Genomic DNA, 27,050 nt, shown 5'->3' on the forward strand with positions numbered 1-27,050 from the left:
CTTGTGTGTAAGTAATAAGAAGGCAGCAGAAAAGAAAAGGAAGGACTAGGCAAGGACAGAAAAAGCTGTGTGTAAAAGTATTTAAACTTAGTCCACATCCGGTGTGGTTCATAATTCAGTTTCAGCAAGCTTTCCTGACAGTAACACCAAACAGGAGGTGGTTCTGAGTGGTACCAGCAGAACAACCATCCTGACATCGTGAAATCACTGCTGCTTTGATCATTCTTCTTTGGTTCACTAAAAGGCTAATACAGCAGAGCCTCAAAACCAAGCTGTGCAACATGAGGGATGTGGAGGTTGATGTCTTTCTGACCCCTCCTCACAAGCAGTGAAACCAAGCAGCATGAGATTAATACAGCATAGCACATCAAAATTCTTGTTAATTATTTCTGAAGCCATGCATGACGTGACAAAATCAATGGTCCTCCCTTTTGTCCCTTGGGGAGCCCAACAAACCCAGTTCCTGAACTTTCACACCAGCAACTGGTATGTCCCTTCTCCTGTCAGTCAGCCACTCAAAGGTTTACTGAAATCTGTCTTGAAACTGTGCTGGTTCCTTCCCATCACTATTTGGGTGGCTGTTCCAGGACTTCATACATCTGACAGTTAACAAGAAAAACACAAACACTAAACCAAACACCTACTAATTTTTGTTCTTTGTTCTAATTTGATCTGTTAATCTCTGTTTTGTTTTATAAAAGGTTTATAGCTTGTAAACTAATTTTTCCTACCTGGTATTGACACCCTAAATGTATTTATAATATGGACATCTATTCAGTATGTTTATAATGGATTTATTTATGTTCTCAGCCCTTATTTTATTAAATTTAACTCGCTAGTACCTTCTAGTATATACTGAAGAGACAGAAGGTTTCCATTTTCAAAATTGTTTTAGAGACTCTCTCACGCCTGCATCAATTTACTTTTTTAGTCCACATATCTGTGTCATAATGAACATAAAATACTGACAGAAAATTGAAGCTTGAGGGATAACTAATCCTAATCATGATAAAGGGGCATGTATTAACTGCCTCACAGTAAAACACTCCAAAACATGTTTAGGGATGGAGTGTAGGAGTAGAGATTCATGAGAAGAAGTGGGACACTGAATTGCTAAATGGTTGATTCTAGTAGTGAAATTTTTTTAGTAGAAATTGACTGGTGCCCCATTGGAGCAATTCACACAATTTTTCTCACATTCAGAGCTGTGTAGCACTGCAACTGGAGTCTCTACAAGACATTTTAATGGTTTAAATACTTCCTTGCTTCTTCTGAAAACCTTTCACCTGATCCATACTAGCAACTCATTAGCCTTTTCATGTTTACAGTGCTTCAGAATACACTCTATTTATGATCAAAGATAAATTCCTGCCCTCTTCTTCAATTAATTAGATGCCAGGCCTTTTTGTTCAGAACAAATATAAGACCTTAAAAAGAGTGAATAACTCCTTTTCTCTTGTTACTAGGTTTCATACTATAGGGCTGACAACCCCGCTCTCCTACATCAGACAGACATTGTTTAACGGTTATAAGGAAATATTTAGTGCTGTACTGCTCTTGAAGCACAGATAGCTTGCTTCAGTGAACATGTTACTTCACACAAAACTAGGACAAAGTATTTACAAGAATGAAAAAGAATAGATCTCTCCATGAATGAATAGTAAGGTCAGCATTATAATGTATTATTAAGCAGTCTAATAATAATCAGTTTGATTGCTGAGAAGTCAGATGAACTAATGCCTGTGATTACTGCAGGATAAAAAAAAAAATAGTCCAATAGCAGCATTCAACCAAGGGAAACAATAAGCTAAAACTTTAAACATGTTATTAAGATACACAGTGCCCACAGCAAGAGAACAGGACTCACAACATTAATTGCTAGTGTCTAGACCATAATTTGGTTTTCAGTCCCCACAAGTTTAATCTATCCAAAAAAGAAAGCAGCATATTAATGACAGGTTTAATAAAACTGGCATGGAATCAGTCCCAAACATGTTTAGATTCACAGCTTCAGCCAATTTCCTGCCTTGTAAACACAAAGGTAGCATGTCAGCTTAATTCAGAGCCACTGGAACATGTGGATTCTGTCTTTCAGTTATGCGGTCCGTGCTGACACAGCCCTTAAATGGAGTAGATGATCAGCTGGTACACATTTAAGATGTCTCCAGACCTGGTTTACTTCTTTTATCCAGTTGAAAAATGGTAGAACTCAAATCTACGTATTCACTGTAATAAAAGTTACAGATTGATACATGAAGGAAAATTAGAGTGATTCTCACCCCACGAGGAATTGAGTTCTACTTCTATGCAAATGGCAAGGGTTCACATTGAACTTAAATGTGCGTAAGTACCGCAATCTCTCCCTTGGTGTTATGATCATATATTCAGAACTCAGTAATGAGAGTTAAAATGGCTGCAGAAACAGGTTCTTAGTGCCTTTATGCAAACTTAGACATGAAGAGGTTTAATTATGTAAATGGTCATGCACTAGTGGCAATATAGTAGAGTGAGCTAATCAATAACATGGGAAAGGGCACAACTTGCCATTTGATTTAATTTTTGTATACTTATTCCCATTTTAATTGACTTAATGGACGTTTCCAACCAATTTTTAACATGATAATTCACAAGTCAAGCCTTTTTAATAAATCAATCTGAAGTCTTTTCCTTCTCAATTTTGAAATATTTTATTATTTTAAAGTAATAATGATAATTAGAATCTTATTATTATAGTAGTCATTGAGGAAATGTTTTTATCAGTTCATTCTAAAATAGTCAAATTAGTTCAAATTATGGAAAACAACAATGTAAGAATATGTCCAAAAGATTAAGGTATATAATTCCAACTAATTTTATACAAAAATGTTTGTACTGTTTTTATTTTTAAAGATAATTCACTTTCTCATAGCTAGAAAAGGACTAAAATATTCATTAAATTTAAGCACATCTTATCTGAACCGGAATGATATCCTTCCTTGGCTTTCCCAACTGGTTATTTTACAACACCAAAAATAAGTTATTTGGTCTGCTCTAGTAGAATAACAACAAAAATTTGACGGAGTGAGACAGGCATTACTTATCATCCCACAAATTTTTAGGTCATCATTGAATGCGCCATTTTAATAAAGCAAAAAAATCACACACTGAAGAATCCACACTTGCAACTGCAGGAACAAATTATAGAAAATCACAGAAACTATCTGAAGAATGTTTCCTCTTTGGTGGCTGCCAGGTAACTCAGTGCTGTAATCCTGGGAGCCTAATGACTTCTGTAACACATATTAGCAATTACATCTATGAACTTGGTTAATTAAGTTCTCGATGTGAAAATACTAAGTACATAATATCAAATGATAAGGCTGGTTCTGTTTTCTGAAATATCTTATGACAAGTTTATATCCCTGTGAGTTGTCTTACAACAACCCCTAACCTTTTCCAAAAAAATGATCGTTTTTTCAAGCCAAAAAGGGCATATGACTCATTGAGGTTGAAGAAGTCACGCCCATTTCCTTTATTGCTGTCCAGAGGTGTAATATGCTTTTAACTGCAATTCTCTTAAATACAGTTCCTGACTATGTATTTTCCAATAATAGTTTTGTTTAATGGCCTTCCATTAAATTATAAAATAAAAAGGATTTAATCTACAGGAAATAAAGCCAACATTACTTTGTTTTTTATTCTAGTAGTATTTGTTGTTTGTTAAAGACATACTACAGCCTTGCATAATACAGTTTTCTACTGAACTTTGTTGATATAGTATGGCAACAAACAATTATTTACATTGTTAGGGAGCTTGGATGGTATTTTCTATTCCAGTTTTTCAGTGGTTTACTTTATGTATGTGTCAGCAATTAATGCTTGTGGCAGAGTTTTGTGTGAAGTTATTATCTCTCATTTTATGGTTAAATATTCTTCCTGTTTTCATTGTGAACTTAGTCCCTGTTACTGGTGGTATAGGGAAGTTTGCATTAGAAGTCCATAGGGATCAAAATGTTGTCTATTTCTACATAACCTTAACTCAAGAAGTAATCAAAGAAGTTAAGTCTTGATCAGTAAACTACTGAATATTTTTCACCATTTATAATGTCTTCTCATGATCAATAACTAAGAAGGCTAGAAGAATCATATATTTGTGATTACATTTTCTCTGAAGCCCTTATAGTGTTTTTGATTAACACTGTAACTTCTGATTTATTATTTATGTGGCTTGTCTTCCCCTCACTCCTTTCACCTTATTTTTTTTGTGGTGAGTATTAACAGTTATTAATTTGCTGTGGAATAGTTAGAATTTTGGTAGTTAGAAGTAGTAGAATAATTTACATAGTTAAATGTCCATGTTAAAATCACAGTCCTCGTTTGCTAATTCAAGTACAGGCCAGGCTTTCTTTAATGTTCCTGTGATTTATATTATTTCTTTACAGAACTTGGGCACTTAAGTCTAAATCTAAATCTCAATCAGAAAGGAGAGAATTCTTCTCATCCTACCCTTTGCATAATACTTTGTACTAGGCTAAAGAAAAAAAAAAAAAGGTGTACTATAAAACTGTTAGTTTTTATAATATCGGTCTCTTTCATGAATATTCAATATTTTAAGTGACATCATTGCTGCAACAGAAGTATGAACAGTTTCATGTGTAGCAGGGAAATAGAAACACATTACTTAGAGAATCAAAGTTCCCTGAGATTTTAACAATACTTTATGAAGAAATTTGACACATGCTTTGACACAAGACTGAACATTATTGTCATGGAAGATCCCAAAACAAATGACATCACAGGTGTTATTTACACTTTTTTGGTCTAATTAGACAATGAGATTTCAACAGATAAATATAACTTGTTGTAGATTAGATTTATTTTAGGTACTTTTAATAAATCATCTGTACTGGAAATATCAGTACCTTTGTAGGACATATTGCTTTCAATATCCACTACAAAATTCAGGCTTTGAGTATTCCCTCACTTTTAAGATTTTTTGTTACAAGGCTGTTATATAATCAAAGGCTACTGCACTTTAAACATCTCAGTGTCCTTTGATCTCCATAATCAGCTTCTTCCTATGTAATATGCACTTCACTATAATAAGTAAATTGCAAGCTCTCAAGATCAGCCACAGAGAAGAAATAACTACTGCTGGAATTAACAGAGAGCCTTACAGAATAAACAGCAAGTTGGCCCACAGTCGTTATGACACTGGGTTTCAGTTTAACGCACTGGCATAAGCGTTGTTCAAAATTCGTTCAACAATGTTGTTTAATTGGGCTTAAAAAATAAATGTTATTTGTCAATATGTTTCCCCTTAATATTAAGCCACAGACCATCTTTCACTGTGCTTCTTGCTCTTGTAAAAACATGTTGTCTTACACTGGCCTGCAGACTATTTAATAATCATGCTTCTGTTAAAGGCAATAAATGTTTCTAAGCAACGACAACCCACTTTAAATATGCTAGTCAATTAGCTCTAGACACCACCTTCCAGAGTTTGTCTCTATTGTTTCTTTCTGACTTGAAACGTAAACAGACAAAGAGAGAGGAAATTTTAATATAATGTCTTGTACTAATCAAGGTTGATGTTATTAAGTAGCACTTCTTGCAGATAAACTGAGCCTTTGTACAGCCCCTGTCCAAGAGTACAGTGGTGTGTGTGCTCATCAATCCCTTATCAATGTATAAGCGAGAAAGAACAGAAACTTATCCAGCTAGTGCCAATATGGAAAGTAAAAATAAAAAACAAGAGAGATTTTCGTGGTTGTGAGAAGAATAGCTTCTCACATTTTGTCCAGTGTTTTCATACTGCAATTTTTAGTACTTAATTCTTTCCACAGAAAAAAAAAAACAAACAAAAAAACAAACATAAAAAAGAGTTTTCCCAGAGTTCCCCCAGTTGTTGCATTATTTTTAAAGAGAAGACTCTAAAGAATAATTTTTCTATTCAAAATTTAAATACCGGTTTATTTTGATCACAGAGGGATGTCTTAGTAAGGTAGCTTATTTTCATTTTCTCCCACTCATGTTTATAAGCTCCATTTTATTCCTAGAGTCACAATAACCTTTCTTACTTGGTGTGGTCAGTTTTCCTTCTGATCAGTAACAGTTTCCTCATGGTGTTATTTTCTTTAGACATCTCAGTGAGGAATGTCTGAGAATAAAATACTGACAATTCATTAAGTCTATTACAGAAGGGAGCTTAGAATAGCTCCCTCTGTTGAGGCCTGTACAAAACATAGTTTGTGTTTGTTGTGAATACCCAATACAATTTAACTAAGCAAGGACAAATCTTGCTGAAACTTGATAATTAACAGCAAGCCTTTTCCAGTCTTCTGGTATGTCCACTGCTGTTTAACACAAGGTTGAGAGTGACTTAAATTATGAAATTCCATCAAAACATGGAGGCTAGAAAGAAACTAATGAATGTGTCTGCTGACTTATTTAACTCAGTAGCCATATTTCTATGAGTTACTTTCCAGTTGATAGCATATTCTATGAGTTGTACCATAAAAGCAAGAATGGCCAGAGATATTTGTAACAAATAACTCCAATGGGTTATTGAGTGGCTAATAATGGAAATTATGGGAAATGAAAGAACAGCACAAATAAGTAGTGATACTACCCCTGGCCATGTATCCACGCAGTTGAAGCTTAGGGACTTTCTGAAGCTAGAGGGAGTATCAGTATATTTACAGCTTTATGTGATTTTTCTGGCTTTCCGTTGAGTCTATAGAAAATTTTGAATCCCTAATATTTTTTTTTTTTTTTTCCCAAGGAATTTAATGACTTCCCTATAAGCTGTATTCATTCTGAACCTGGAACTTGCTACTTTCAGTTTTTGGTCTGTAGTTTTTGTACTAGAAGAAAAAATGAATGATTGTACCCTTCTTTTATTTTCTATACGCTAGTCATGATTTTATAAACCTCTGTCTGATCTTTCCTTGGTTTATCTCTAGTCTTGATTGAAAAATACTAGGTATATAGTCATTACACATACACAGACTTATTATTTTGATCATCTTTTTTGAAGTGTTCCTCATCTTGCCTAATGTTGTTGTACTTTTACTTTTGAGATGAGCTATCTAACTCTGAATGGAAATTAACCACCTTCAAATTGTGTGTGCTTCCGATATTAGGACTGTTTTTCTCAGGGAGCATCATTTCATGTTCACTGCGTGCTGAATTTCATCTGGCAATTTGTTATCCATTCACTCCATCATCTTAGGATTCTTCTGTCTTTCTCCACAATGAATTCAGCTGTTTTACTTCTCTAAATAACTTAATAACTCCAGAAAAATACGTGGTATTTTTTTTCACCACCTTTTTCAGTTCTTCTATAAATGTGATAAACATAATGGGTTAATGTCTGAAACTTGAAGACTTCCCTTGAATACAGGAATTATTTATCTGTTTCATAATATGATCAAGAACCCCCAAATTCCTATATATTATCATTCATATATTGTATAATATATAGAATTTATTATAAATTGCCAAACTGTCTGTACACATATAAAATAATCACAAATTTGCTGTGATGCTTTACTGGCCATAACGTGTTTTCTCACTAGGGATTTATCTACTTCATAGCCAGGTCAATGAGTACCCTGCCTCATCATAAAGCAGATAGATCAGGTTGTATGTGCCTAACAGTCATATTACCTTATACAAAGTAGGTATAAAGAGTATTAAAGATTTGATGTATCTTTTTCATACAGCTATAGCTTGTAGAATACTTTCTTACAGTTATCAGTGAACTGCTTTCCAGTCCTAATTTGCCTTTACAGATAAGTATTATTCACTGTACAAAGGTTAGTGTGAGATATCACATGAAACAGAAAGGCTAGAAGTGCTGAGTACCCTTTGTTATTGCTATTACTCATCCCATGCATTCCCTAAACTTCCATTTAATGTATAGCACACCTTAGGAATCACACCACAGCAGTAAGACTTTTTTTATTCCAACACTGCAAAACCTGAACTATGATCTCAGTCCTGCACATTAGGAGATATATACAAGAGTTTATTACATGATCTGCTGATCCAAGCATTATGCTCTGCTTCCTGACTAGAAGAACATCTTGGAATTTCAAAAGGGATACACTTTGCAAGACATATTAAATATTGCCAAGAAGAAGGAAGTTTGTAGTTTGTAACACAAAACCCAAACGAAAAGAAATCAGGCCTTTTAAAAACAACTAACATTGCAAAAATCTGTAACATGGAACATTTAGAAAGTGAATGCATGTGAAATCTTACTTTGAATCTTTGTAGATTTTGCTGCTGTCCACTGAATTTCTCACCTAAGAAAAACAGGCAAAATAAAACTTTGTGGTATAATACATTATTCTGTTAGAGAATTTAAGTTAAAAATTGTCACAAGCAAGATTCATTTTTACCTTCTAATTTTAAATCCAAGTGAAGGAAACATTCTGTTCATTGAACATTCAATCTCTAACAGCAAAGATTTCTATACAATTCAAAAGGTCACATACTTTTTCTGTTTTCAATCTATGAAACAGTAAATCCATATAATACAAAAGAACTAAAAAATTATCCTTCAAATTATGACTTATAAAAACATAAACTCAACATTTTTCAGTGTGTAGAAATGGATATTCACTGTCAAATCTGTAGGAAGAGAAATATTTATAGCCTTGATGCTTAGAACGTATCATGTACAATGTTTGTTCTTTGCATGCAATCAATAAATATTTTCAATTTCAAATTGAGAAAATGCAAACATAAGAATAGATGTAGAATAAAGAACTCAATCCAATACTTTACTAATGTAGTGAAAAACCTTACAGAGACTTCCTCTGTGAGGTCTGGAGGCAGCTCTGAAGCAGAGGTTACTCTTAGAAGTTGCTGCACCTTTCTGTTAAGCAGATATATTTGCTTCTGAAGGATCTAACAATGACAGAATTTATGAGGTTCAAGACATAGAGGCAGAATCTCTTCAATTTAAATTTGTATTCTGAACTGCAGTTGAAGGTTTTAAAATCAGTATCCTTTTGTTTATTTAATTGAAAGACAATTACATAACTACTGTCGATAATTTTTGGTAGAGAGACAGAGAAGGGACTTTTGGGTGGTTTTGTAAATAGCACAGGCAAGGACTTATGCTGGTTAGAAATCTTTCCTTGATTATATTTCCACAGAGAAGATTTACTCATCCTCAGTTTTGTACCAAAGTTCTTAGTGTTTTTTTAGTGAATCTTAAAAGAAGGTCTGTAGAGAGAACTGTTATTTTAATGTTATGCTGTTGCTAGACACAATTCTGGAGCAATCAAATTCTTTGGTTGAACAGCTCTTCCACTTCATACATTTTACAAAGAAACAAGCAGACAGTTACATTTTTCCTTAGCGAACACCAGTATGTTTAAAATTCTGAAAATTAAAGTAATGCTATGGAAACGTGGTCAGTGAATGTTAAAAGCCTGTGCAGAGAAGTGAAACTGGCATGCATTTACTGTTGCAGAAGGCCTCTGATACTCGTATTTTTATGTCCAACAACGGGCAATCAGATCTTCCTGCCTTGCCTGACTATTTTCACTCTCCCATCATACAGGAGTGGAGGATGGGCTGGCTTAGGTATACCTTATCCTCCTGGACCTTGGGCTGGAACCTTTCCCATAGCTGGGAAACAGTGGATACATCCTATGTGCACCGTGCTGCCTTCTATATTCTGTCCACATTGCTGCCCAAAGAAGAAGAATGAATAGAAGAGATATGGCTAAAGCCAATTTTCATTCAGTTTATGAGACTGCATCAGCAGACACAAAAATGGAAGGAAGATAATCAAGAGGAGCAAATCCAAGCATCTGTTCTCTGTGCAGCAGGTGCCCCAGGGCCCTAGAGCAGACACTGCAACCATCAACACATTTTTTTGTTCTGTTTTGTTCTTTGTAGTTTCAGTTTGGATGGAAGCTTCTGCGCCAGGCCAAGCTCAACAAAATAGCTTCACTGCTTGTTCATTTTAATCTGGCCGTGGATCTAGCTCTGGTTCATAGATCCTGAAGAGAATCTGATTTTATGTCTCCACAGTACTTTTACTGTATGTTTTAAGACATCTAAGGGAAAAGTATTCTAAACTGGTATTAACAATTTATTATGATATATTTCCCAGTTCTCTTATAAATGTTTTTTTTTATAAAATGGCATTAGGATGTGCATGAAACCCTGAAAGAGAGAACATGTAAAAGTTACTTTTTACAGAAATATTGTATTGATGCTTGACAGGGAAAAAACTCTCTCATTCCTGGGTGGGAGGAATGGTGAATTCATACAAAAAGGAAGAGTCAAAAAGTTAACACCTCAGCTGAGTAAATTTTTTTGTATATTGTCTGTTCAGGAAGCATGTTAACATGGCTCTTGATTTCATTGCAGTTTCCATCCTCTTGCCATATGCTTACAGATGCTTTAGCGAAATGTGAAATAAATAGTGGTTCCCACTTAAAGACTAAAAAGTGCTTTTTATTACTCTAGCTGTTCATCAGAAAATTCAATAAAAGAGAGAAAAATGTCGCCCCCCGAAATATCTCCCACTCCCTAATCTAAAGGGAAGATTTTGCATATACTTAGATGAATGAGTAACTTTTCACATGTGAATAGTCAAAGTGAAGCTCTACTGAGAGGGTAAGAGACATAAATTATACATAGTTTAGCTCCTCCAGTAAGGATTCAATACAAGTGACTAACTGAGTGTCAAATACATTGAGCAAAGGAATGTCACTGAGCTCTAAGGCAATTTAGGCCATGTATTTCCAAAAACATAAAAATAAATAATGTAAGTGTATTTTAATATAAGTGTATTTTAAAAAATAGTTTAGTGGAAAGGTGTATTTTTAGAAAAGTAAATTAAATATGCTGCCATTGCATAAATAAAATATCCAATGGGCAAACAGTGGGCGTAGCCTTTATTGTACTTGAGAGCTAAAATGTAATTAAAATAAATGAAGAATTCTGTCTCTGTTCCTGGAGAATTTTCTCTTCCACTCATCAGAATAGTTTCAAAGCACCAGTTCAACTCTTCTTGGAGACCTCCACTGCTGAAGAGGTTCAGTTAGAATTTGCCCTTTGGATGTTTACTTCATATGAAGTACTTCCAGTAAAAATGATGTAATGTGTTCTCTTTATCATTCACCAGTCTTTGCACTCTCTCTTAATCTATTATTTCAGTAGTTCTCTCATTCTCTCTAGTCATGGTAATTACCATTTCAAAAATATTAATTGGCTTTGGAGCAGCTCAGTCTTTCTATTCATTTCCATTTCTCCCACTCTTGGTAGAATAACCTTTTCTTTCAGCTTCTTTTTTTTTTTTTTTAAAAAAACCCAGCAGTATTAAGATACCTGTCCTCTTTAGTAGGCCTTCTAACACACTTTTTGCTTTCAGGCTTGCAACATAAAACCTTTTCCAATAATCTTTATTATTTTTATTATATTTATTATTGAAAAAGACTACAGATGCAGTTTCTCTTCAAGCAATAATTTACTCAAAAGCACTGCACCAAATTCTGCTGTTGTAGGTTAGTACTAGTACTAGTTGTACCAGTTACAACTCTGCTAATTTCAGTGCTATTGCACCTCTACATGTTTGTCCACTTATTGTCAATAAAAGATGTCCTCTGAGTCAAAGTAAGAACTGTAGAATCATATTTTCAGTCTTCACAATACATACTAATAATGGAGTCAAGCAACCAATGTTTTTATATTTCTGCAGAGCAAACATTTTACTTAATGCAAATTCACCATTACACTGACGGCCAGTACAAGATAAATGCACTACACATTTGGAACACAGTCTTTCTCGACAGTTATGTTCAGAAATGCTATGAAACATTTATGCACACTGAAGTCTATACACATCAGCAAGCCTGCTAAAATTGAAGAGAGCTCCTTACTCATGCAAAAATAAGCAGATGCTTAAGTGTTTGCAGGAGCAAGTTTTAATTTCTCTCCATGGGTATTGGACAGGTCCACTGCACAGGGATGAACTTCAATCAATAAAATGATTAACAACAGCAATACACACTGTGGGATCCACTCCAGGAAAATTAGTTTAACTCATGTTAGCTGCAGTCTGATCAGTGACATGCAAAACCTTAAACCTCTTGGGGTATATTACATTATTGAACAATGTTTGTAAATATTTTACAGTAACCAGTTGTTTTCCTGACTTGTGTAGAACATGGCAAGACTTTTCCACTTAATGAAAGGTTACTATTTTTGTTGATTCCCCCCCAAAAAGTATTGCCCATGTTTCTAATTTAAAAATAGGTTTCCAGTCATCAATAAGATATATGTACTTCTGCATCTTCTTATTGTGCGATTTTGTCTGACTGATTTCCAGTGTGATGGTCCTCCCCAAAACTGGCTATAATCAAGAGAAATCTCAGAACTACTTCTGAATACCCTCCCCTAATTTGGGAAATTATTCCAAACTGCAGATACATACTTGAATAAATGTCCGTACCATGGTTTAATATTCTATCTTGACATCACCATATTCATGATATCAGCACTTTAATCTTTCATCTTTCTTTGTCAAACTCATTAGCTGCTTTTAAAAATCTGAATTACAATATTCAGCATTTTCCTCTTTTGGTAGAGATAACGTAGGATTGGTTCCAAAATTTACTGAACGCAATGGATAAATTTCCCTGGGTCTTCAGAGAGAGTTTGAGTCAGGCCTTTAATTAACACCAGAAATTAATTTTAAAACAGTTTTCTATTTCACAGCCATGCCAGAAATCTCTGTCCAAATAGTAGTTTTCCAATTATGCATTATTAAAGGCTAAACCCATTGTACCTGTTTTCCCCAAAGTGATAAACTAATCACCCATCCAATATAATTTATTTCTAATATTTTCTTCAAAGATAAATTAATCAAAATAAATTTTTAATGTGGCATTTGATTTATTTCTGTAAGTGGTGTTAGAACACCTCTGCCATTTTGTAGCACTTGCGGCTTTATTTCTTTTGATAAACTACCATTTATTTGTGTCTTAACCTGCTTTTGTATCCAGAGAAGGGATTACATGACTTCCTTTGCTTGATTTTCATTGAAAAGTTGATATGCAAAATTTGTAATTTTGGTATTCTGAAGCTAAACTAGATGTGAAGTCCGTAGAGAAAGAATAGAGGAAGTAGTGGGTTATATGGCAATAAGATATCATTAAACTCTGACTTCTGTTTGTCCATGAGGAATTTCTGAGGCCAGATTTCACCATATATTGACTGACTCTTGTGATTATCTAAAGATTGTGTGTATCTGAGAATATATTTATATGTGTGCGTAACTGCATGGGTTGATAAGCAAGGTATACTTGTTGTTTCGTCTGAAATATGTGATAACATTTCATGGTCTTCATGTGCTAACATTAACATAGGACATAACCAGATATATTAACACTGTATACATGTACAGAACTGTCATACCACAAACCACATTCTTGTCTGATGCACCAAAAGAATTCCCATACCTCAAATATAGCACAGGAAGAGAACATGATTGGCTGAACTATAATAATATTGATAATAAATCATTTATTTCACCATATTTTGTCATATATTTTCTTATTCAAACAAATATGATACTTTCAATTAAGAGAGAATTTGAGTGGTTTTTGTTGTTGTTTTATTTTGTGCTTTGTTTTTGTGTTTTTTTTTTCCTGTGCTGTAGCTTATTGTTGCTATGAGGCTGTTTTATGATCAGGAGGACCTTGTTTTTAATAAGATGAAACTGAGTCTAGTTAAGTGGAAATGACTGTGGGAAATGGAGACATTTCAAAGCATGTTCATGATAACAATAAGCAATGCCCTCTGTATCTTGGTTGCCAAAGCAGAAAGGTTATATAGAAAAGACTGCATACACAGAAAAGTATTGTATACCTTTTCTGTGTGTATAACATATAAAAGAAAATCATTCGTAGATATGATTTGGAATCAGATCAGTGCTGCGTGGTGAGGTAAGATGAATAATATTACTTAGTGTGGGGGCAAGTCTAATTCACAGAATTAAAGACTGAAAATTTTCTGGCCTGAAAATTTACTGTGTTTGTGGGTCAGATTACTCGTTTCTTTCAAGTCACTTAGCAGTTACACAGTATTTCACTTTCTTACATGCACACATATTCTTAGTGTGTAAAATTTAGTTGTTTAAAAAACCTATATGAAGACTATGAAGGCTGTGTAAGCATAAGATAGCACTGAAAATTGCAAAAAGGACACAGTTCATATCGAATGCAGATGATTAATTGTATCCCTTTGTATTTAAATATATATGTTTTTATTGCAGTGGAGTAAGGACACAGGTAACAGACAGAAGACACAAATGGGACTAACAAGCTCTGTGATCATTCACACTGCTTTTTGTTTCCTTTCCTTTTCTTGTTTGAATTCTACACTATACACAAATACTTTTTAACACAATGTCAATTACTCTCTTTTAAGAATGCAATGGGGATCATATTTCTTTAAACATTCAAATACAGAGTCCATGAGGCACTTTAAACAGAGAAAAGAGGAATTGAATAATTTCAATATGGTGCGATAATAGCAGAAAATGAAAATCACACAAAATGCTAACACACTGAGGAACCACTGCTAGATAAGTATCCACCACAAGATAAGTATCTGCTGCACTACAGAAATATTGCGAAATCTAATCACAATCAAAGTGGATGTTCATCATAACAGGCCTACTGTACAATTTTAGCTGATACTTCTGTGCCAATGGGTAAGTAGACAGCATACGTATGAATGGCAATAAAATAGCAGTGGAGACTTACTACTCCCTTCAGGGACAATGTATTTTCTCCTCAAAGATTCCAGTAGAAGAATACGTAGGCCTTTGTTATCAAATGATACAAAAGCTTGCTCAGGCAGGATGCAAGAAGCTTGATAGATGAAAGTAATGATTTCTGTACATGTATAATACTAATAAAAATTTGTGAAATAGTAGCTGTATACAAGTATGTATAACGAAGTAAAAGAATAACATTAAAATACAGCTCTACCACCTTAATTTTCGTAACTCTCAAGCCATGACATACTGTGTAGATGTAGACCACTACTGTGCAATATTGAATTCTGCTGTTTATCTTAAACTAGGAATAAGCGAAACACTGAATTTCATTAAATTTAACAAGGGGATCCTCTTAGTTTTTCCCAAGAGGCAATTTTGAGCAGAAAACAAAACTGATTTTTTATTCAGAGTTGCTAGGGAATGAAATGAGACTGTTGCTAAGGCAAAATAATATCTGAAAATTCATGACATACATTGTCCAAAGGTTTCTATAGTCTGATATTCCATTTTGGCTCAGTGCTACTGGTAGTCTGAATACACACACACTGTTGCTAAGGGCTGATGCTGTTGCCAGGTGAAAATGGCCCATATTAACCTGCCACGAATATCTAAATGTGTTGATAGAAGTGTGCTAGTAAGAGATAGGGGAAACATGTCTTGGAAAATTGGATGATCTATTATTTCTTATCCACCATATAACAGTGAAGTGACTTTACTTACTCTTTGTGTACATGAGCTCTAACCCATGAAAGTATCAATAAAGTACCTGACTTTATAATGTTGGTACTATTATATGAACATTTTGTTCTATAGAATAATCAGGCATTCAATAGAACCTATCAAATTGTTACTGAGGGGCTATAACTGAAGTCAGCTGATAGCCCTGTGTGTAGTTCAGGCTACCAAAGACAGATGATCATTGCCCCTTTACCTTTAAAATGGACTCTTTCAGGATGTTCTTTCTTCTTTAATGTTATAAATTTGAGTACCATTATCTCAAAAGCAACTAAGTATATGCTTCAAGTAAAATAATGAAATAGATACTTTGCATGCAAATGAACAAGTTCTTTAATTGCTGTGTGTCACATATGTAACAGACATTCTTTCTTAGGTGCTAGTTAAATTGCAGTCTAATGCCTTTCTGGCAATTTGCATAGTATTGCCAATAATATTTCATAGTATAATCTCGTTTATAAAATCTTGTCATTCTCAGTCATTTCAGGGGACAGCTCCCTGCTTATAAATCAAATAGAGAAAGGAGATCAGCAGAAGCCATTAGACAAAAATATCCACACAGGAGGGCTTGAAAAACAGTTGCAGCAGATTGACTTTACTATTACAATACCCTATGTGCATATAATTCTTGTTTTCATTCGTCAGTATTGAGTACAAAACATTGACCTCCACTATGCTACAGAAAAATACAGAGATGAAATTATAAATTTGAAGAAAAACAGTTTGCACAAGGGAATGGAATGGCCAAGTTACAGTGTTCAGCTGCAAAGTTTTTTGCCTCCTTAGGATCCTTCCTTGAAGCCATTCTACCCTCTGTTGCATCTTGCAAGGTACTTGTGTTCTTGATTTTGCCAGGCTTTAAAAGAGACTTGTAAAGAGTCACTTAAGAGTATGATCTCTAGAAAACATCTGTCTGCTGTTCTCCCCAAACGCAGAAGTAACTGTTGAAGTCACAAAAGCTAAGAAAGCACATGACTGCTCTTGTGTTGTGGAAGCTTATGTCTGTATGCTTAGTTTTGACTGACACCTTATTTCTTCTCTGCACCCCAATCTATTTTCTGCCTCACTAAGCTTACAAAACTCTGCATAAATTTTCCTTCTCAGCTTGTCCTGTAATCCTATGAACACACTGTCTTTCCATTCATTCCTTCACCCAGTAAGTGCCAGATGTTGGATCCTGGAAACAATTTTATTTACGTGAAGAAAAAAAAGAGTAAAAAAAAATAGTTGATCAGAAAGCTGTGAAAACAACAAAAACCCTGTGACTGTGATGAAATATTTGAGTCAGAGTGTTTGACTCAAGTAAAAGAAATTACTATGGTTTCCATCAATCAAAGTACAAACCATCTTAGACTAGATAAGTTTTCCATGGAAAGATAAAGCTCTGAGTGTTTTCAGTCTATAAACTAATCCATTTTTGATTGTTCTGTTATGCATAAAACAGAGGTCATGCTGGGAAATGAAAAAAAAAAACCTGGAACAAACATAAATTAATTATCTTAATATATTCTGCCATATTGTATCCATCAAAAATTTCCTAATTTTTAATGGGAAACACTCAACACCCCATGCATACCCCCTTCATATTTTCACAAGTTATAAAACATGTTTGCATTTTCAAAACCCAGAATGGAATTATTTAAAATGCTTTAGCAGAAGTCCATTAATATGTGCATATATAATTAACAGTGAATAACTATGTGTACGAATGAGGATGGCTTCCAGGAGGCAGTGCCTCCACAGAGTGGCAGAGAAAGCTGGTATTTACGGAGATGCACTGGGAGGGAGGTTTACCTTCACATGGGTCTGCAGTCCCTGCTGCAGAATTTACAGGTGCATGAACAACTAAGTTATGGAAGGGAATGACACTACTGGGTAGCAGTTGATTAATGTCCTGCCTTGCTCATGAGGCACATACTCCTTACCCCTTCCTGGCAGTAAGAAACACCAGCAAGCCTCACTGACCTACACAACAGCAATGGTGTCTCCTGTCAAAATTCTCTTTGTTTGCAGACTTTCCGTAGGTTAAGGAAGTATGAGAAATGGCAGCTCTCCTGGAGAGTCTATCATGTACCTGTTTGGGCAAGAAGCAATATTGCTGACAGTACTCCCTTGTACAAAAGGTGTCATCTTTCATGTTCAACGCAGCCTGTTGTTCCCAAGTAACAACTCTGAAGTGGGTAAGAGTGACCTACACCGCACCTTACTGTGTGTTGGCCAATCTCTGCTATCTAGTGACTGCTGGCCTTTTTTAGGCATAGGTTGTGAAACCTCAGAGTTCATGACTGTCAGTGTTTCCACTTGACCTGTTGCTATTTATCAAGACCAGAGACATGTAGCAGATTTGCTAGGTCTTAAAGAGTAGCCTTATTCTTGAGAAGAGAGATCCACTTTTTCCTCATTAGTTTTCCTCATTAGCCTGTTCATTCAAATGTTCATTTGCCTGAGCAAAGAACAGAAATGGTGCATGTAGCTACAGAGTCTGCAGAATCCAGAAGGACTTTTGAATTGCTAGGAGGATGTGTGTACTTCTTTTGGAGACTTATATGTTACACATTGCCAAACAGAAAAGTCACTTTTAGAGTGCCACATGACAACAGTTCCACAGTTCCAGGTAACATCTTGAAATTCTTGTAACATCTGGAGTCTTGAGGCATGTGATCGTTATTTTATTTTCCAATCCATAGTGTTCAATGGTAGCTGCCTACCTATTTGTTTTACTCTCAGAAATTATGTTCCCCAAGGGAAAAGCAGTCGGGAAGAGTAACACAGCCCTTCTATGTTGGCTTGTAGAGATCAATGGGCTACTAATGGGTAAGGGAGAAGTGCTGTTTTAAACTCAAAATTGCTGTAGTTTAAAATCAGAAAATAAGTAAACTTAAATGTAGCATTCCTGCTGTGTTCCTCTGTCTTTAATCTGTGGGCCATTATACATTATGCCTTTGCAATATGTAAAAGAATAAGAGGCCTAATTCAAATTAAAAGTACTGCACTGACTAGTTGGTGTTTATTGCACTAACAGTTGCATTGTAATATAGGAGCTCTGAATAACAGTATCAGAATGAATTCAGAAGTCTGCTGAAGAAAAGTACCAGAGATCCCAAAAGATACAGTACTATGATAAAACTACTGGGATAATCTTATGTTATGAATAATTTTAGTATTTCATAGAATTATAGAATTTTAGAATCATAGATCAATCATTTCTGTGGGAAAAAAAAGTATTTACTATTGTGGCTATATATTAGTATTCATAAGTAATTTTTAGTATAATTTTAGAATTTGCTGATCAGAAGCAGAAACAGCACTACTTTTTTAGTGAAGAACTTGGCAAGAGAGAGCCACTAGTAGATCAAACACCTTTACATCTGTTTCGTTTGCTTACTAGCAAAGCTGGGATGATGGGATACAAAAAGGCAGTAAGGCCTACACATTCATTCAGTTTCTGGCCTCTGAGAAAGCCTAAGAGGGTTCATGCAGGTGGTAAAAATCAATATGTACTGCCACAAGTACTAAGCTGGTTAGGAAAGCCCATGCTTTCTTACAAGAGTTAAACCAGAACTTCTAGACAGACCAGTCTGTTTTTCCATAGTTTCTGGAACTGTGAACCTTAGCTGAATCTCCGATATGTATGTGGGAATATGGAAACTTCCTTTTATTTTGATACTTGGTTCTTTACACAGTTGTTTTTCAAGCGTCTTCTTTATTCTTTGGATATCCTTTGAAACTGGTCGTCAAAGCAAACCTTAAAGGGGTGTACTGTTAAACTTATTAGATCAGTACTGCACCAAATAACATACTGAAGCGTTAATATATTTTGAGATGACTGGATCGCACGTATCACCCTATGAAAAAGGAGACAAATCACTTGTTTTGTCTTTATCGGGTAGATCCTGAGCTCTTCACCTTCTGTCTGAAAAAGAACCATATAGGGCATTTGTGTTCACAATGAAGATGCACAGAAATTGCTCCATTCTTTCAAATCTTTTGCCCAGAATTTGAAAAGTCTGGAGTCATGATGTTTACATGACAGATCTTAATGGAAAGAAGATGTATGATCACAGAAAATGGTCTTCCAGCTGTGACTTCCACCTTCAAAATACAAAATTTGAATCTTTTCGTTCCCTTTTAGCTATCCTTTCCACTTTCAAGAACGTGATGGAGGAGCTCTGATATGCTCTGGAAAGATAACAAGGGGATATCATGGAGAGAAGGCTGGAGAGGTTTTTGGTATTTTTTTTTCTGAAAATACTATGATAGTGCACATACAGGTCACTCATTCTTCCATCACAAAGTAAACCATTCAGTTCTGACAAGACATATAGATAAGTTTCAAACATGCATATGTACAAACATGCATTTCCATATATCATCAAATAAATCATCAGACATATGGAATGGTGTATTTTCCTTAACAGGTGGCTGAAGAGTGTAGAGAGATCACATAATAATCAAAACAAAATAAAATAAAACCGACTTCTGCAGTCCCAAGGGAAAAATGAAAGCAAGCAAGAAATTCCAAACAGCATAAAATGAAGAATCTTCTGGTTTTTAGAAATAAATAATAATCACAATATAATAATAAAATACACAGATTTATAATACACAAACATAGGTACACAATCATACAGCATGTGTCAGATCCCGGGGCTTTTGAAGTCTTGGATATTTTTTTTTATCTCAAAGGCCATGTCTCAAAATTGCCTGGTTTCCAAGCAAAACCTCTGTGTAGGCAGTATCTGTGTATATAAAAAAACCCCCAACATTGTATTTTACTTTAAATCACCTAACAGGTCCTTAATGGAACCAGACAAAAATGTGCTATTTACAGCAGGATATTAACAAAATTGACATGGCCACAGAGATGACTTAACCAGGAACTATTTTTTTCTAATAATTTCCATAAGAGTAGCCAAAACAACCAGCATGATGCAAAGACATAACAGAAGAATTCAAAAGGACAGATTTCCCCCCTTCTGGCTTTCCAACCTCATGCCATCTAGAACTGTAAGGTCCTTGTGCTCAAATTTATGTAAATGTTTTTACATTGAATTGCCTGAGCACCATCCTCTTTTTCTCTTATTTCTTCTCCTACTATAGGATTTTACACTCAATTTATCAGGCAATTAAAACTCAAATCAACAGTCACATAGCAATTATGTTATAAGGGGACTATATTGCAAACAAAGGCTTGATTAACTCCTCAACATGGCAGTAAAAACAGTAGCTGAGGTCTGTGTATCATCCGGATAACAAAACAAACCATTTTTTCTTGAATTGATCTCTCTAGAGTACAGAGGAAAGGATAACTGTTTTGGGTTTTTTTCGCCATAAAATGACTAGATGATCTTACTATACCTTCTTATGCACTTTCTTATATTAAAGATTCACAACTGACACCAGTGGACATTTTTGTTCATCGTTTCAAGAGAAGAAATAAACACAATGTCAACGAAGCTTTCACTTTCAGAGAGGATTACTGTTGAAACTCATTGCTTAGGCAAAACATTTGTGCTCAACTTCTGGATCTAGTGAAAATTTTATATCCAGGTTGGAAGTCTGGCTTTTCTTGTGATGGCCTCATCACTTTGAAAATCAATGCTAACCTTCACAGTATTACATAACAGATACCTCACCAAACAGAGTTTGGGACTCCATGAATTTCTCATATAACTTTTATTCCATAATTCCTTTTAAGATGTTTTCCTGGCTACATGACATTTAGTTTTTGTGGATTTTGCCAACCGTAGAGCAGCTTTTCAGAGAAAAATGTGAGAAGAATTAATCTAAGAACTAGTTTTTGACACAAGTTGTGCAAATATGTCCCAAAGGAAAACTGAATATCAGGTGTTTAGACTGGATCCGCAGCAAATTATTGTAATATCAGACTTGTCATTCCTCAGGTGCTGTTTTCATGGCTTGAATGGAACTATAGACCTATTGAGACTGAAATAATAATTAAATTTCTTATTTGCATGTTCAAATATATGCAATTTACACTTATAAAACTTTAGTTCTACCAGACAACTCTATTCTAAGACCAGGAACAAACCATGAGCTGTCAAGAGAACTGTTGAACACAAGAAAGCACAGGGAGAATGGGAATGAAAGGCACAGGTCACACCATGATATGCCTGGCTGCTTAAATTCCAGACTGAATGCTCTCTGGTCTCCACTCTAACCAAATAATTGAGTCCTTCATAGGCAAGAATTTTCTGAGAGACATAAGGCCTTATCCAAACCTAAGAGTGGAAATGAAGACCCTTGCTTGACTTCAGGGTTTTACACACATTTTCAGAGATTAAGGAATTCCAGAAGATAAATTTTGAATGAAGGAAGAGAATAGAGATTGCACGTGCATAAGGTGAGGAAATTGGGAACAACCACCCCCCCAGTTTTGTGTCATCAGCAAACTTGCTGAGGGTGCACTTTATCCCCTCATCCAGGTCATTGCTGAATATATTGAACAGGACTGGACCCAGTACTGAGCCCTGGGGAACATCACTTGTCACTGACCTCCAACTAGACCCTGTGCCCCTGACCATGACCCTCTGAGCTCTGCCTTTCAACCAGTTTTCTATCCACCCCACTGTCCGTTCATCTAACCCACACTTCCAAACTTCCTTATGAGGATGCTTGTGAGACCGTGTCGAAAGACTTGCTGAAGTCAAGGTAGACAACATCCACTGCCCTCCCCATATCTATCCATCCAGTCATGGCATCGCAGAAGGCTATCAGATTAGTCAGACATGATTTCCCCTTGGTGAATCCATGTTGAGTACTTCTGATAGCTTTCTTTTCCTCCACATGCCTTGAGATGATGCCCTGAATGAGCTGTTTCATTGTCTTTCCAGGGATGGAGGTGAGACTGACCGACCTGTAGTTCCCCGTCTCCTCATTCTTGCCCTTTTTGAAGGCTGGAGTGACACTGTCTTTCCTCCAGTCCTCTAGGCACCTCACCTGTTCTCCAGGACCTTTCAAAGATGATGGAGAGTGGCCCAGCAATGACTTCGCCAGCTCCCTCAGCACTCGTGGCTGCATCCCATCGGGACCCATGGACTTGTGGATATCCAGTTTACTTAATTGATCTCTCCCTTGATCCTCCTCATCCAAGGGGAAGTCTTCCTTCCTCCAGACTTTCCCTGCTACCTCCAAAGTCTGGGACTCCTGAGGGCTGGGCTGAGCAGTAAAGACTGAAGCAAAGAAGGCATTCAGTAACTGCCTTCTCCGCATCCTCTGTCACCATGGCTCCTGTCTCACTCAACAGTGGGCCCACAATTCCTACAATATTGGAATTCTTCCAAAGTGGATGTGGAAATAACAGCTTTATTCAGATGGTTAGGCTGCATGAATCCTGTTACTTAGTGCAAAGATTATGCAGTTATCACCTTGGTTTGAAAGTAAAGGGAGTCTTCGAACCTACTTCCGTAGCCTGAATTTTACAGTATTTCAAGTTTATATTCTTATAGTAGCTTTCCATATCTCCCTCTGTACCATGCTTTTATTTCAAATGGTTGAGGTATGGCACGCTTGAAAAAACAGTAATTTTCTGTAGAGTTACTCCACTGCTCTTTCCTCTGTATTGACACTTGTTCCTCCAGATCCCAGATGATATAATGGGCAATGTTGAAAGACTGTACAAAAACCCTTTCTATGATCCATTCAATCAAGTGATAGACTGAAGAAAAAAGGAATTAAGAAGACTGCGGGGTTTTTTTTGCTACAAGAACAGTACTAGGTTGCCACATCAGATCTGAGAAACAGAGAAATCCTGTTTGAATAATTTGGATACATTAATTGGTTACTTGCGTGAAATGACCTGAAGAAATTAATGATTTTAGAAATTTAAATTTAATAAATTAGCTTTTGGATTTATTGCTAAATCTAATCAGAGATATTCCTGATTTATACAAACATACTTCGTACAAATGGCTATTTATAGGAATAAGAAAATGCACATGAATAAATCTGAAAATTTTTCTTTACCGATCAACGTCTACTGACAGACATTATTACGATATGCAAATTTCTTCTCAGTTTTAAGAATGGAACTGACACTTTCATAATAAAGAAATGTGCACACTGCCTATGTATTCACATTTCAATACTACAATGCTTTCTATTGCTGTAGTGCTTTATTTTGTAAGCATTAATAATCATCTCTCACAGCATTCCCAGAGGCAGGTAATGTAAGTATTAATATCCCTAGTGTTCAAAGGAGAAATGGCATAGTCTTTTATCAAAACCTGTCTGATAAGGTAGCATTTGGTGAGGGGTAAAAGTAGAATTGAATATTTTATGGCAGCAATCATTTTAAATATTTTTCAGAAAAGCAAAGATCTACTGCAGTAATTCTCACTTTAAGATGTAGCTGCTTCATTCAAAAAACAGCCCAGAGAGTAAAAATGATTTCTTAGCTACCCAGAGGCACAACTCTTTGTTGCAGAGTGAATTTTTTTTTTTCTCATTGCAAAATAAATCCATTTGTAAATCTTTGAGCCCTTATTTTTATCTATTAATTGAAAAATAAATTCCTCCTTATCAATTGCACTTTAATATGAACAAAAGTAATTTACAAAAATGCTGCAATTGAATGAGATCACCAACATTTGACATTTAGTCTTAACATTTTTTCCTCTATAATTGCTTGTTTGTCTCACAAATACACCAAGACTTGCAACTGCAGTCTTTTTTCCCTTTTGAAAAAGCTGCACTTATTTTTCATCATTTGTAGACATAGAAGGCCAGTTCTTTTTGCTGTACATTCAAATTCTCACCTTTTTCTAAATGCGAAGGTATCTACTGCTCAGGGCAAAGTTACCCATAACAAGCTTCCTCATCTCTGAATCGCTAGACTCAGACAGCATGCTGCTTGCTTCCAACAAACGCTAGTGTGTTTTAGGCAACTGGGAACCTCATGAACTAGCTTTTGCTATTCTACTAAATAAGGAAGACAGACTTTCAAGGTGTCTTGATAATGAAAACTATTCAAAAGACAACAAATATATATATTTAAAAAAATATATCCCTTCTGGAAAGAAATAAAATAAAATAAACAAGCTGAAGCATGAATTATCCTCTTGCTATTTGAACTGAAAGAGAAACAACCAAACAAACCAAACAGCGAATCCCTTATTTTCTGATAACAAACAACTTGCATTCCATTGTAGGGTTCCTGCTCCTCCTTGAGAAATCCAGTTAAATATGCAATACATGTGTGATACCTTGATCATGCTCTTTCCCACAGCCTTTGCATAAAAGAGCTTTGACTACAAGAAGAAACAAATTGAAATCCAGAAGTAAAACTCTGATGATGACATATAAAATATTCTAGCTCCCACTGAATCACTATTTGCAACAAAATGGCCTCAAGCCATAATTACCTATCCCTAATAATCCTACAGCTGCAACTATTGGTGCTTCCAGTGCTGTATGCCCTTGGATAAAACTGCTGACACAACGTCATGGTTTCAGCTAGAACGGAGTTAACTTTCTTGCTACTAGTTGGTGTAGAGCTATGTTTTGGATTTGGGATGAGAAACAGTGATGACAGCACATGAATGTTTTTTGGTTGTTGCCAGGCAGTCAAGATCTTTTCTGCTCCTCATACCACCCTGCCAATGAGCAGGCTGGGAGGACACAAGAGGCTGTGAGAGCGCAAGATGCTGGGAAGGGATACAGCTGGGAGAGCTGACCCCAGCTGACTAAAGGTCTATTCCAAACCATGTGATGTCATGCTCAGTATAAAAAGCTGGGGGAAGAAGAAGGAAGGGAGGGACATTTGGAGTTATGGCGTTTGTCTTCTTGAGCAACCGTTACGTGTAATGGAGCCTGGCTTTCCTGGAGCTGCCTCCCAGTGGGAATTCCTTGTTTTGCTTTGCTTGCAAAAGCAGCTTTCACTCTACCTATTAAACTGTCTTTATTTCAACCCATGAGTGCTTCCTCACTTTCACTCTTCTGATTCTCTTTCCCATCCCAACTGGTCAAGTGAGCGAGCAATGTGGTTCTAGTTACCAGATGGGGCTAAACCACAACACACAACAATTCCCAACTGTATGAGAAATAGTTAAGGTCCCTTTAAACAGTTTAGAAACCCTCTCCTCTAGATGGCTAGACTTAGATGTTGTAGGAAGTATGTGTCACTAGACTCCTTACGTTGCACATAGCTGGTAGTGCTGAATGAGGCCTGAATCCATCTGTTTCAGTGAAACTATTTCACACTCAGCCAGAGACTCAAGTAAGGTCTTGAAATCTGGAACTTGGTTTTCCTTTGTTCTTCCAAAACACAACTACTTTATCATGTGATGAATTCCATGTTCTCCTGCTTCACATATTGTGAAAGAGGATGAGCATCAATGGGAAATTGGTAGAGGTTTTTCCGCTAAATTATGACTCACTAGCTGTCAGAGCTCTCAGCGTGAAGATTTTTCAGCAAAACCTGATCTGAATCTTACTTGGATCTGCGTATTCCTTTCTTAGCCCTTCAGTAGAATGCATAGAAGTGATTGATTCATATTTAGCTAATGGGGTAGCTTATGTTGCATATGACACATCACAGTTTAGCTCACGTAAGACTCAAATAACTTTGTGCTGTGTGGTGATAATACTGCTGATACTCCTAAATTACCAAAAGTCGCTAAGACCACACACACTTATTTGCATATAATATGCCTATTTTACTAGAAATAATAATGTTCCTTTAATGAATCTGAAAATAATAATTACGTATGTAAATAAAGATAATTAAAAAACCCACCATTTCATATAGCTAGCCAGCTAGAAGTGATTCAGACTGTTCTCTAATATGTGTCAAATGCTATGTCAGATAATGACAGAGTATTGAATGTTACTGGTGGTTTATTCCACAAACAAAAATAAGTAATCAAACCCATGAAATTCTGAAAAAGAGGCAATTTTCCTTTCATTTTTTCTCTGGAGCTTTGTAAACTTTGCTTTGGTAGGCAACAATAAAATAAAATCGAAAGTGTATGATTCAGTATTGAAGAGTGTACTGTACACTTTTCCACACAATTTTGTCATGCGTAGTGAGGTTGGGCTGAAAGTCAAAGTAGAGCTCTTACATATTAACAATGATTGTTGCTTCAGGAAAGATACACCTAGAATGTAGCTTTCACAAGCTTATTTCATAAACTGAAAGTAATTTTCAGTGGTTTGTGTTATAAAGGTATCACTACATGTGATCACTACATCAGACTGTCCTGTGCTAAGTAATCAGCCTTCTCACAAGTGCTTTCTACAGGTGCTTCTTGCTGTCCTGCAAGGGGGTTATACTTACCTGACTTCTTAGTTTAATCATAATTTGTTGTCTAATTCTAATCATCACAGCTAATCAATAGTTTTTCCATGTATTGTGGATGAATGTCTAAACAGTAGCCAAAATCCATTTAACTGATTCTATCACTTCCAACTGTGTCCTGATCTTACCTTAAGCTAACAGTCTTACATAAAGCTATTTTTAAAATAAAACATTTGAGTCCTACGCTGTCTAAAAGTACTC

The 27,050-nt window shown here is 35.7% G+C and overlaps 1 protein-coding gene across 21 annotated transcripts in view; it reads right to left on the minus strand.

Moving 5' to 3' along the window:
• Positions 1–27,050, minus strand: part of PTPRD (protein tyrosine phosphatase receptor type D) — a 1,287,856-nt gene that overhangs the window by 452,141 nt on the left and 808,665 nt on the right. For all 21 annotated transcript variants that reach the window (XM_074569146.1, XM_074569145.1, XM_074569143.1 and 18 more), the window contains one exon: positions 8,248–8,291. The gene's annotated coding sequence lies outside the window, so the exon portion shown is untranslated. The remainder of the gene's footprint in view (positions 1–8,247; positions 8,292–27,050) is intronic.

The sequence above is a fragment of the Larus michahellis genome, chromosome Z (assembly GCF_964199755.1).
Source record: "Larus michahellis chromosome Z, bLarMic1.1, whole genome shotgun sequence".
Taxonomy (NCBI): Eukaryota; Metazoa; Chordata; class Aves; order Charadriiformes; family Laridae; genus Larus; species Larus michahellis.